The 8295-nt window shown below is 46.9% G+C and overlaps 1 protein-coding gene across 9 annotated transcripts in view; it reads right to left on the bottom strand.

The window, feature by feature from the left end:
* The window catches only part of PUM1 (pumilio RNA binding family member 1), a 142222-nt gene extending 141216 nt beyond the window's left edge, over window positions 1-1006 (bottom strand). For 8 of the 9 annotated variants that reach the window (XM_045298776.1, XM_045298779.1, XM_004705031.2 and 5 more), the window contains exon 1: window positions 846-929. The gene's annotated coding sequence lies outside the window, so the exon portion shown is untranslated. Of the gene's footprint in view, window positions 1-845 lie in introns of all 9 variants that reach the window. The other variant, XM_045298777.1, reaches the window with a different exon arrangement.
* Window positions 1007-8295: the final 7289 nt, after the last annotated feature.

Genomic DNA, 8295 nt, shown 5'->3' with positions numbered 1-8295 from the left:
GAGGGAGGGGGAGGAGCCGCTAATGGACGAAAAGTTGCGCGAGCGTCCTCCCCACTGGACCAGGGAGCGGAGCAGACGAGCCCAACAAATGACCTGTGTTTACCAAGCACGTTCGAGGGCTCCGACTCTCTCGCCGTGTCCACCTGGGCGAGCAGGAACCCTGCTTTTGAGTTGCGGCACACAACAACACAAGGAGGCGAAAAGAGGAAGAACCCACCCCAGGCACCAGCTCTCACGGAAACAAAAGGCCACCAGCAGCCCGGAGCCTAGGAGCGATCGGAAACTTCCTGGGGGCCACTTCTCCCCGTTCGAGGCTCGCACAGTCCCCCCCGGTGGGTCTCCCCGGTGGACAAGGGCCATGGCCGCTGCCGAAGCGATTTATTGTTCCTCCTCCTCCTCCTCCGGCGCCGCCACGGGAGCGCGAGAAGTCGAAGGAACCCAGGGTGGCAGGGAATTACACGACACGGCCACAGAGAAGGCTCCGGGCTTCGCAAAGCCACCGAAAAGGCCCCCCAAATGGCACGTCTCAACCTTCCAGGGCTCCCCCCAGGGCCGGGCAGAACGTAGAAGCACGTCCGTGCCCTGGCCTGGGCCTAAACCCCGGCGTTTTGCTCGCCGCCACCCCGCTCCCCACCCCCTCCCTCCTTTGATAACAATAGGGGCCTTGCCGCGGACTCCAAAACATGTACGAGGAACGGCGAGTGAGGAGCCGCGGCCAGGGCCCCGGCGGCTTTTCCAAAGCCCTTCTCACCCCGCCAACCGCTCTCAAACCCCAATACGAGGGGACCATCCGCTCGCTGGGGGTCCGGCGCAGCGTTTGGGGCCGGCACGGGGCAGATACTCACGGGCGGAGCGGTAGGATGAAGATGGATTTCAGCCCCCCGATCTTCTCTCTCCGGCGCTCTCGCTCCCCCTTACCTTTCACTCCGACAACATGGCGGCCCACTGGGGACTGGGCTGGCGCGGTGCATCATGGGATAGACTCCGGCCCCGGCTCCGGCGGTGGCAGCGGCATGTGCGGAGCAGGCAGGCGGCTCTGGAACAGGTTGCCCGGTTGCCATGCCAACCCGGGGCCTGTGTGAACTTGGGGAAACTCACAGGAAACACAGCCGCTGCGCGCGCGAGGGCCCGCCCGCTAGGCCGACGCGCGCCGCCGAGCGCAGCAGGCGGGCCCCCGCCGGCCTGCACCTGAGCGCGCCCCGTGCGCGCCGCGCGCGGCCCCTGCTCCCGCGCGGCCGCCCCTCCGCCCCCCCCGCGCCGAGCTCCCTCCCAAATCCCACCAGCTTTCATGTTCCTGCTTCCATTTCCATAGTTCTGTTCATATACACATGAATGTGTGTATACACACACACCCCAATAGTGGATGGCTGGGGGGCGGGGGGAGTGTAAAGGTGGTAGTCTTTAAACTACCGCATCCCTCCCCGGTTGGGTGGCCAGTGGATTTGAACCACTGACCTATAGGTAAGCAGCCGAAGGCTTTAACCAGCACACCACGAACTGTGGAAGATAGTATATGTACCTGGGGCGGGGGCTCGGATGGATCAGTGGTTAAACCCTGAACGGCTAATGGAAAGGCTGCAGGAGAAAGAGGGCAGTGGGCTTCCATCAAGGTCACAGGCTAAGAAGCCACATGGGCAGCTCAGCTCTACCGGACACGGTGTTGCTATGGGTTGGAATTTACTCTTGGACACACAGTTCTGTTGTCACAATGATAAAGGTCATTAATGTCGAGTGCTTCGTACCGTGCCGGAATTCAGAATTTCAAGATGGCAGCAGGAAAAATTTAAACCGGCTCTGTGTAATGTATAGTCAAATGACCATGAATGTCCCCATCGTCGGCCACAGACAGAAAGTGGACTTTCAAATCAGCAATATGGGCTTAGTTATTTGACCTCAAACTAACTTCTTGATGGATTGAAACAAGCAAATAACAGACTAAACGGCTGGGCAAAAATATAGCGGGAGGTGGGGGTTTCTAATTTGTGGAGAAAAACCTCATCATTATGAATTAAAACCTTTAATTCATAATAAAAAAAACTGATCAACTGAAAAAATTTCAGTATATATACAATGAGAAGTGCTAACAACAAGTAGAACAAATGAGAATATGGCCAAAGATACTTGCAATGTCTGTAGTAGACAAATAAGGGAGCCCTCGTGGTGTAGTGGTTAAGCATTGGGCTGTGATCACATAATCAACAGTTCAAAACCACCAGCCCCTGCACCAGAAGAAGACAAGGCTTTCTACTCAAGTAAATAGTTAGTCTTGGAAACTCACGGGGTGGTTGGTCACTATGGGCTTGAATAGTAGACAAATGGTTAATATGGTGGTTACTCGTTGGGCTGTGATCTGTGAAGTCCACGGAACTACCAGCCAGGGGAGAAAGATGGGGCTTTCTATTCCTGTCAACAGGGTCTCAGAAACTAACATGGGCAGTTCTTGCTGGGCCATGGGGCCCCTGTGAGGTGTCATCGACCTGGTGACAGTGAGTTTAGTTTGGTTTTTGTTTTCTTGTTGTTTGTTTTTTGTTTTTATATCTATATAAAAAGAATGAACTTCTCTAGTAGATTTTTATATAAAGTAAACAAAAATAAGCAATGACAAACAGGAAAATCACTAATGGTTAATAAATATGTTCAAGACGGCAATAGCGTGGGGCTGGGAAGTGGAGGAGCAGGAATGGAGAAGAAGAGCTAAAAGACATCAAGTTTCTTTGGGGGGTGTTGAAAAAGTTCTAAACGTAGAGGGTAGTGATGCTGACAGTCAACCCTGTGACCGCTATCAACCATTGAATTGTGTGCTTTATTTGGGTCAATGTTACTGTATATGAAATACAGGGCCATCAAAATATTTTAAGCAAGTAGGATAACTTATAAAAAGCAACTTTGAAATATAATTAATCCAGTGAAAAAATTAAAACAATGGTTAACATCCTATTTGGACAAGTGCATGAGAAAATTAGCACCTAGCTTAAATTAGTGAGATTTTCATGTTTAAAAAAAAACAAAAAACCACAAGATGGGAAGTTGGACATCCTGAACTCGGCTACTTAACAAGTAACCCTGGGTCTCAACTCTTTGAGTAGCTAGCTCCCTCTTCTCACAGGGTAGTTATTAAAGGTAAATGAATTACAATACATAAAGTGCCTGACATAGAATGAGCACTCCCCTCTACTTGACCAAGCATGACCAAACTTCAATAATCCTTTAAAAAATAGGCTGTATTCAAACCTCCGGCTCCGGAGCAAGAACAAACTCTATTGAAATCTGACTCCTTTGCATCCTTAAGCTCTCTGAGCTTCTGTCTTCCTCCCTGAAACATAGAGGTGATAACAGCAGTCTATGAAATAAAGCCGACAAAGCAGCTAGCACCCTGGGCCAGGACACTTGAAAGTGCTAAGTAGTCCTAATAAGACAACAGAAAGAGGAAGCCGCAGCTTTTTTTTTAAGTTACAATGTTTCCAGAATGTTACCAGGCTCTATGCTCCATAATTTCGTTCTGAGATACATGACTGCACTCCTTAGTTTTAAATTTAGTTTTTTATTACTCAGACAGAGAGATTCGCATATCGGGTTAGTCACCACCATGTGGCACCATGCCCCATCACCCATCCTCGAAGCAATTGCGCTCAAAGACATGAGGGCCCTGCCTGCCCAGGCCAAAACTGACTCTAAAGAATAAATGCAACCATCCCATGAAGTCTCTTGTCAAATGCTTGCTGTGTACTAGGTACTAGTATTCATATTCAACATTTCATTTTCAAAAATACCTATGATATGGACCCATGGGAAAACTGAGGCTTGCATAGGCTAATAAGCCAAACTAGCATTTTTCCAGATAGATAGTTTAAGGCTATTTGCTAGAAATTGTTTGGGCATAAAATGTCAGTCATCCCTACAACTGTTGTGTGTTGTTGTGTGGTGGTTTGGTGCCTGGTGTAACTCAGCTCAACAGTCGAATGCACCGTTCCCTGATTCATGTGCCATCCTCAGAAGCCTTGCTGTACTTGAGGCCATTGTTGCGGGCACGGCGTCAATCCGTCTCATTGAAGGCCAACCACTTTTTTATTGACTGTCTGCAAAACACCATGTCCTTCTCCAAGGCTAGTCCTTCGTGATACCATGTCCCAAGTCCTGAAGACAACACTAGAACCATCCTCAATTCTACATAGCATTCTGGGTGTACTTTTTCCAAGATGCGCTCATTCCTCTCATAGTCCAGTCCAATATTCTTCACCCACACCATAATTCACACGCATCTATTCTTCTTTAGTCTTCCTTATGCATTATCTACCAGCACGTGCGTAGGAGGTGATGTAAAATACCATGGCTTGGCTCAAGCACACCTTAATCCTCAAAGTGACATCTTGCCTTGGCTGGGGTCTTTCTTTTGCAGCAGATTTGTCCAGTGCAACATGTCATTTGATTTCTTGACTGTGGCTCCCAGGAGTGGTGACTGTGAATGCAAGTCAAATTAAATCCTTGACATCTTCAATCCTATCTCCATTTATCATGATGTTGCTTTTTGGTCCCTGAGTGAGGATTTTTGTTTTCTTGATGTTGAGCTATAGTGAAAGCTATAGTCGTTGATCTTCATCAGTAAGTACTTCGAGTCCTCCTCACTTTCAGCAAGCAAATTTGTGTCATCTGCATATCAACCGGTTGTTAATGAGCCTTCCTCCACCCCTGGCGCCATGTCCTTTTTCAGATAGTCCAGCTGGCCAGGTTTGTGCTCTGCATGCAGAGTTAATAAAGTATGGTGAAAGGGTACGACCCTGATGCCCACCTTTCCCAATTTGAAACTCGTGATTCATCTAGACCTGTTGCTTTCAGTTGCATTCGAGTTGGCGCTAATTCATGACCACCTTCCGTGTACCCATTGTCACGAACCTTATGTAAGCCTATTGTTGGGGGGCACATTCTGATAACAGCCCACTGGGACAGAGCCTAGGGTTTCCATTGGGTTTCCAAGCAGCCGTCTTTAGGGACACACACTGCCACATCGTTCCTCTACAAAGCAGCCGGTGAGGTCAAACCACGGACCTTCTAGTAACAACTGTTCTCCTAACTACTAAACCATGAGGACTCGTTTTGTCCTTATGCAAAATAGAAGTAGGAGCCCTGAAACCCATAAGGCAGCGGTTCTCAACCTGTGGGCCATGACCCCTTTGGGGGTCGAACAACTCTTTCACAGGGGTCACCCAATTCATCACAGTAGCAAAATGACAGTGGTGAAGTAGCAACAAAAATAATTTGATAGTTGGGGGGTCACCACAACATGAGGAACTGTATGAAAGGGTCGTGGCATGAGGAAGGTTGAGAACCACTGCCCTAAGGTCAGCTCTAGCCTGCCCTGTAAAACAAAAACCAAACTCATTGCCACCAAGAATGAGTGCAGATGTTGAGAGAGGGGTCTTCCAGGGAGAAAGCCTTTCCCAACACCCAGAGCTCTGAATTCCAACTTCTAGCCCCCCACACTAGGAGACAAGAACTGTCTGTTTGCTAAACACGTGTAGCATTTCTGTGATAGCAACACAAGATAATGAGTGCTTTAAATCGTGTGAAGAGTCCCATCGGGCCTCCTCTGGCTTCCCTCTTGCCAAGAGGCAGGGGTCAGACCTGCCTCCGTGCTCTGACCTTTTTACTTCCTCTGGTGCCGGATGATCCTCCTACAGCACGCCACGTCTATGCTGGGTTTGATAATCATCACAGTGGCCACACAGAGCTTACAGACCATACTCACAACTATGGGAGCTTATTAGGGAGGGTAAGAGGTTCCTATAAGTCAGGAGCAGTAAACAGTAAGGATATAGTCATTGGTCCACAGCAACACCGCTCCTCAGCCAGCAACCAAGTCTCTCTCCGGCCCTTAGTCTCTCAGCCACCTGGGTCCCTCGTGTCTGCCTCTGTGGGCCAGGAAGTCAGCCTGCCTGTCTCTTTGGCTCACAGTCCCACAATCTTGGGCCAGATCAGTGCTGCTCCTCTGAGCCTCTGTGCCACCGTCCTTGGTACCTCTGATCTCAGCCTCTGCAACTTCACACAGAGATCTGGACGTGCTCTTCCAATGGTCCTGGGCTTTCTCTCCGTGTTCCAGATGGCTCTTATACCCTGAGGCATGGCTTTGATGGAGGGGAGGTTTTTGTCTTTCAACTCACCATACCTCCCAGGAAAATGAAAGATGGTGTCATAAGTCACACTCTCTAGTCTTAAAGACACATCCCACCCTAAGCCTCTAACAGAGAATGCCTTCAAAATGGGAGTAGGGTCTAAAGATATATTTTATTCTAATCTTGTAACAGAAAATGACTTCCAAATGGAATTATAGCCACAGGCATAGAGTCCAGACTTATAATACATCGGGTAAGGAATTATGGTTAGAAGGGTCAGATTAATTGATTAAATTTCATAAGACCGCTGGTGACAGTTACTATAATGTAGCATGTGTAAACTGAACGATAAGCATTCTCAAATAGGAAACTGGAGTTATTGTAATTTTCAAAAAGAAAATTTTTAAATTTTTGTATTGATTTGATTTTCAACTGTGCTACATTTATGTGTATTTTGTTTGTAGAATCTTCCTTCCACTACTCATCTGTCAGTTTGCTACACAACGATGGTTGGAGTGTTAGATGATGTAGGGCCGCAGTGGGTGTCAGCAGAGCAGCCCGCCTAAGACAGACTTTAAAAAAAAAGGCTTGGTGATCTACTTCCCAAAATTATCCAGTGAAAACCCTATGAGCCACTGTACCGTGCTAGAAGATGTGCCCCCTAGGTTAGAAGGCACTTAAAACTACAGAGTCCCCACAACAATGGACTTGAACATGCTGGCAATGATAGGGATGGTGTAGGACCAACCCAACAACGTTTAGTTCTGCGGTGCGTGGGGGCACCATAATTCAGTGGTGACTAGACAGCAACTGACAATGACAGCACTGGTACTGTTGAGTGACACTTCAGTTCATTGTTTGGATGTCCGGGCAATTGTTACACTGTTAATATTTTTCACGGCTATTTTCTTTCTTAATAGACCTGAGTATCAGCACGCTTTTCCCACGAGAAGCAGAAGGGAGGAGTGTTTGGGGGTCCTAGTAAGGACAGACTAGATCATTCTGACTTAGTTACCACGAAGGAAAACTAGAAAAACCAGGGAAGCATTGAAAATGTCTACCTGAATAGAGAAAGCAAATGTTTTGAGCATGCTGATGGCAACAAATGTACAAATGTGCTTGACACCATGGATGGATGGATTGTAATAAGACTTGTATGAGCCCCCAATAAAATGATTTTGAAAACAAACAAACAAACAAAAGAAAATGTCTACCTGAAATTGTTGGAAAGCCAACAGTTAGTGATGACTTCCTGAGCCAGGATCAGAACCAAGAGATGCACAAAAGGGCATAAAATCCTACACTTGAATTAAAAAAAAAAATCCTACACTTGGGGTTACTTTTCTCGGTGAGGAAGCAGCTGAGAATGTAGCTATTTATGTAGTGAGGGGTACAGAGATGAGTCCAGAGGTTCTGAGAACAACAGCTTAGTGAACAAAATTCACTTTGGACTGTGATCCCAAAATATTGTACCTTTGAAAGTAAAAGTGAACAATATAAACAAGCCTATATAGGGATTGCAATCCAGCTTCAATTGATCTCAAATCTAACATTATATTAAGGTGATCCCAGAGCCCACGTCTCCACATGCCTGTCAGAAGAAAAACAAACAAACTGTATCCTCTCTGGAGAAAGAGAACATCATCCTAGGCCTCAAATTATTTTTATGAATTATGAAATTGTGCAATTACAATATCAAACCCACCAAGAAAAGTGACCATGAAAATTAGAAGTCAAAATAACATGAACACAATCACACAGAACCCTAGATATTGGTGCCTTTAGACCTTCAAGAAGATAAAATAGGAGACTGAAAACATTTTAATTGGTGGTCGTGTAGATACATAGACTCACTTTGGAAAGTTCTCTGGCGATATTCAAAGCAAATGGAGATTGAGTGACAGCACCTTACAATCCAGCAATCCCTCCACTGGGCATAATCTGAAGAGGTAAGCAATAGCCCGGAGCAGTCGTCCGCTCTTTCACACTTACTGTGGTGCAATTCACAATCACAAAGACTTGGAAACAACCTGAATGTCCATGGACAGAGGAGTGGATTAGAAAACTCTGGCACATACACAAAATGGAGTGGTATGCAGCCCTAAAGAGCACTGATGAGCTCATGAAGCACATTGTCTCATGGGAAGAGTTGGAGGAAATTATCCTAAGCGAAGTTAGCCAATCACAA

This window comes from Echinops telfairi, unplaced genomic scaffold (assembly GCF_000313985.2).
Source record: "Echinops telfairi isolate 266 unplaced genomic scaffold, ASM31398v2 ScPeMD7_7457;HRSCAF=8495, whole genome shotgun sequence".
Classification (NCBI taxonomy): Eukaryota; Metazoa; Chordata; class Mammalia; order Afrosoricida; family Tenrecidae; genus Echinops; species Echinops telfairi.
The sequence above is the reverse complement of the archived record's forward strand: the minus strand, read 5'-3'. Positions and strand labels throughout refer to the sequence as shown.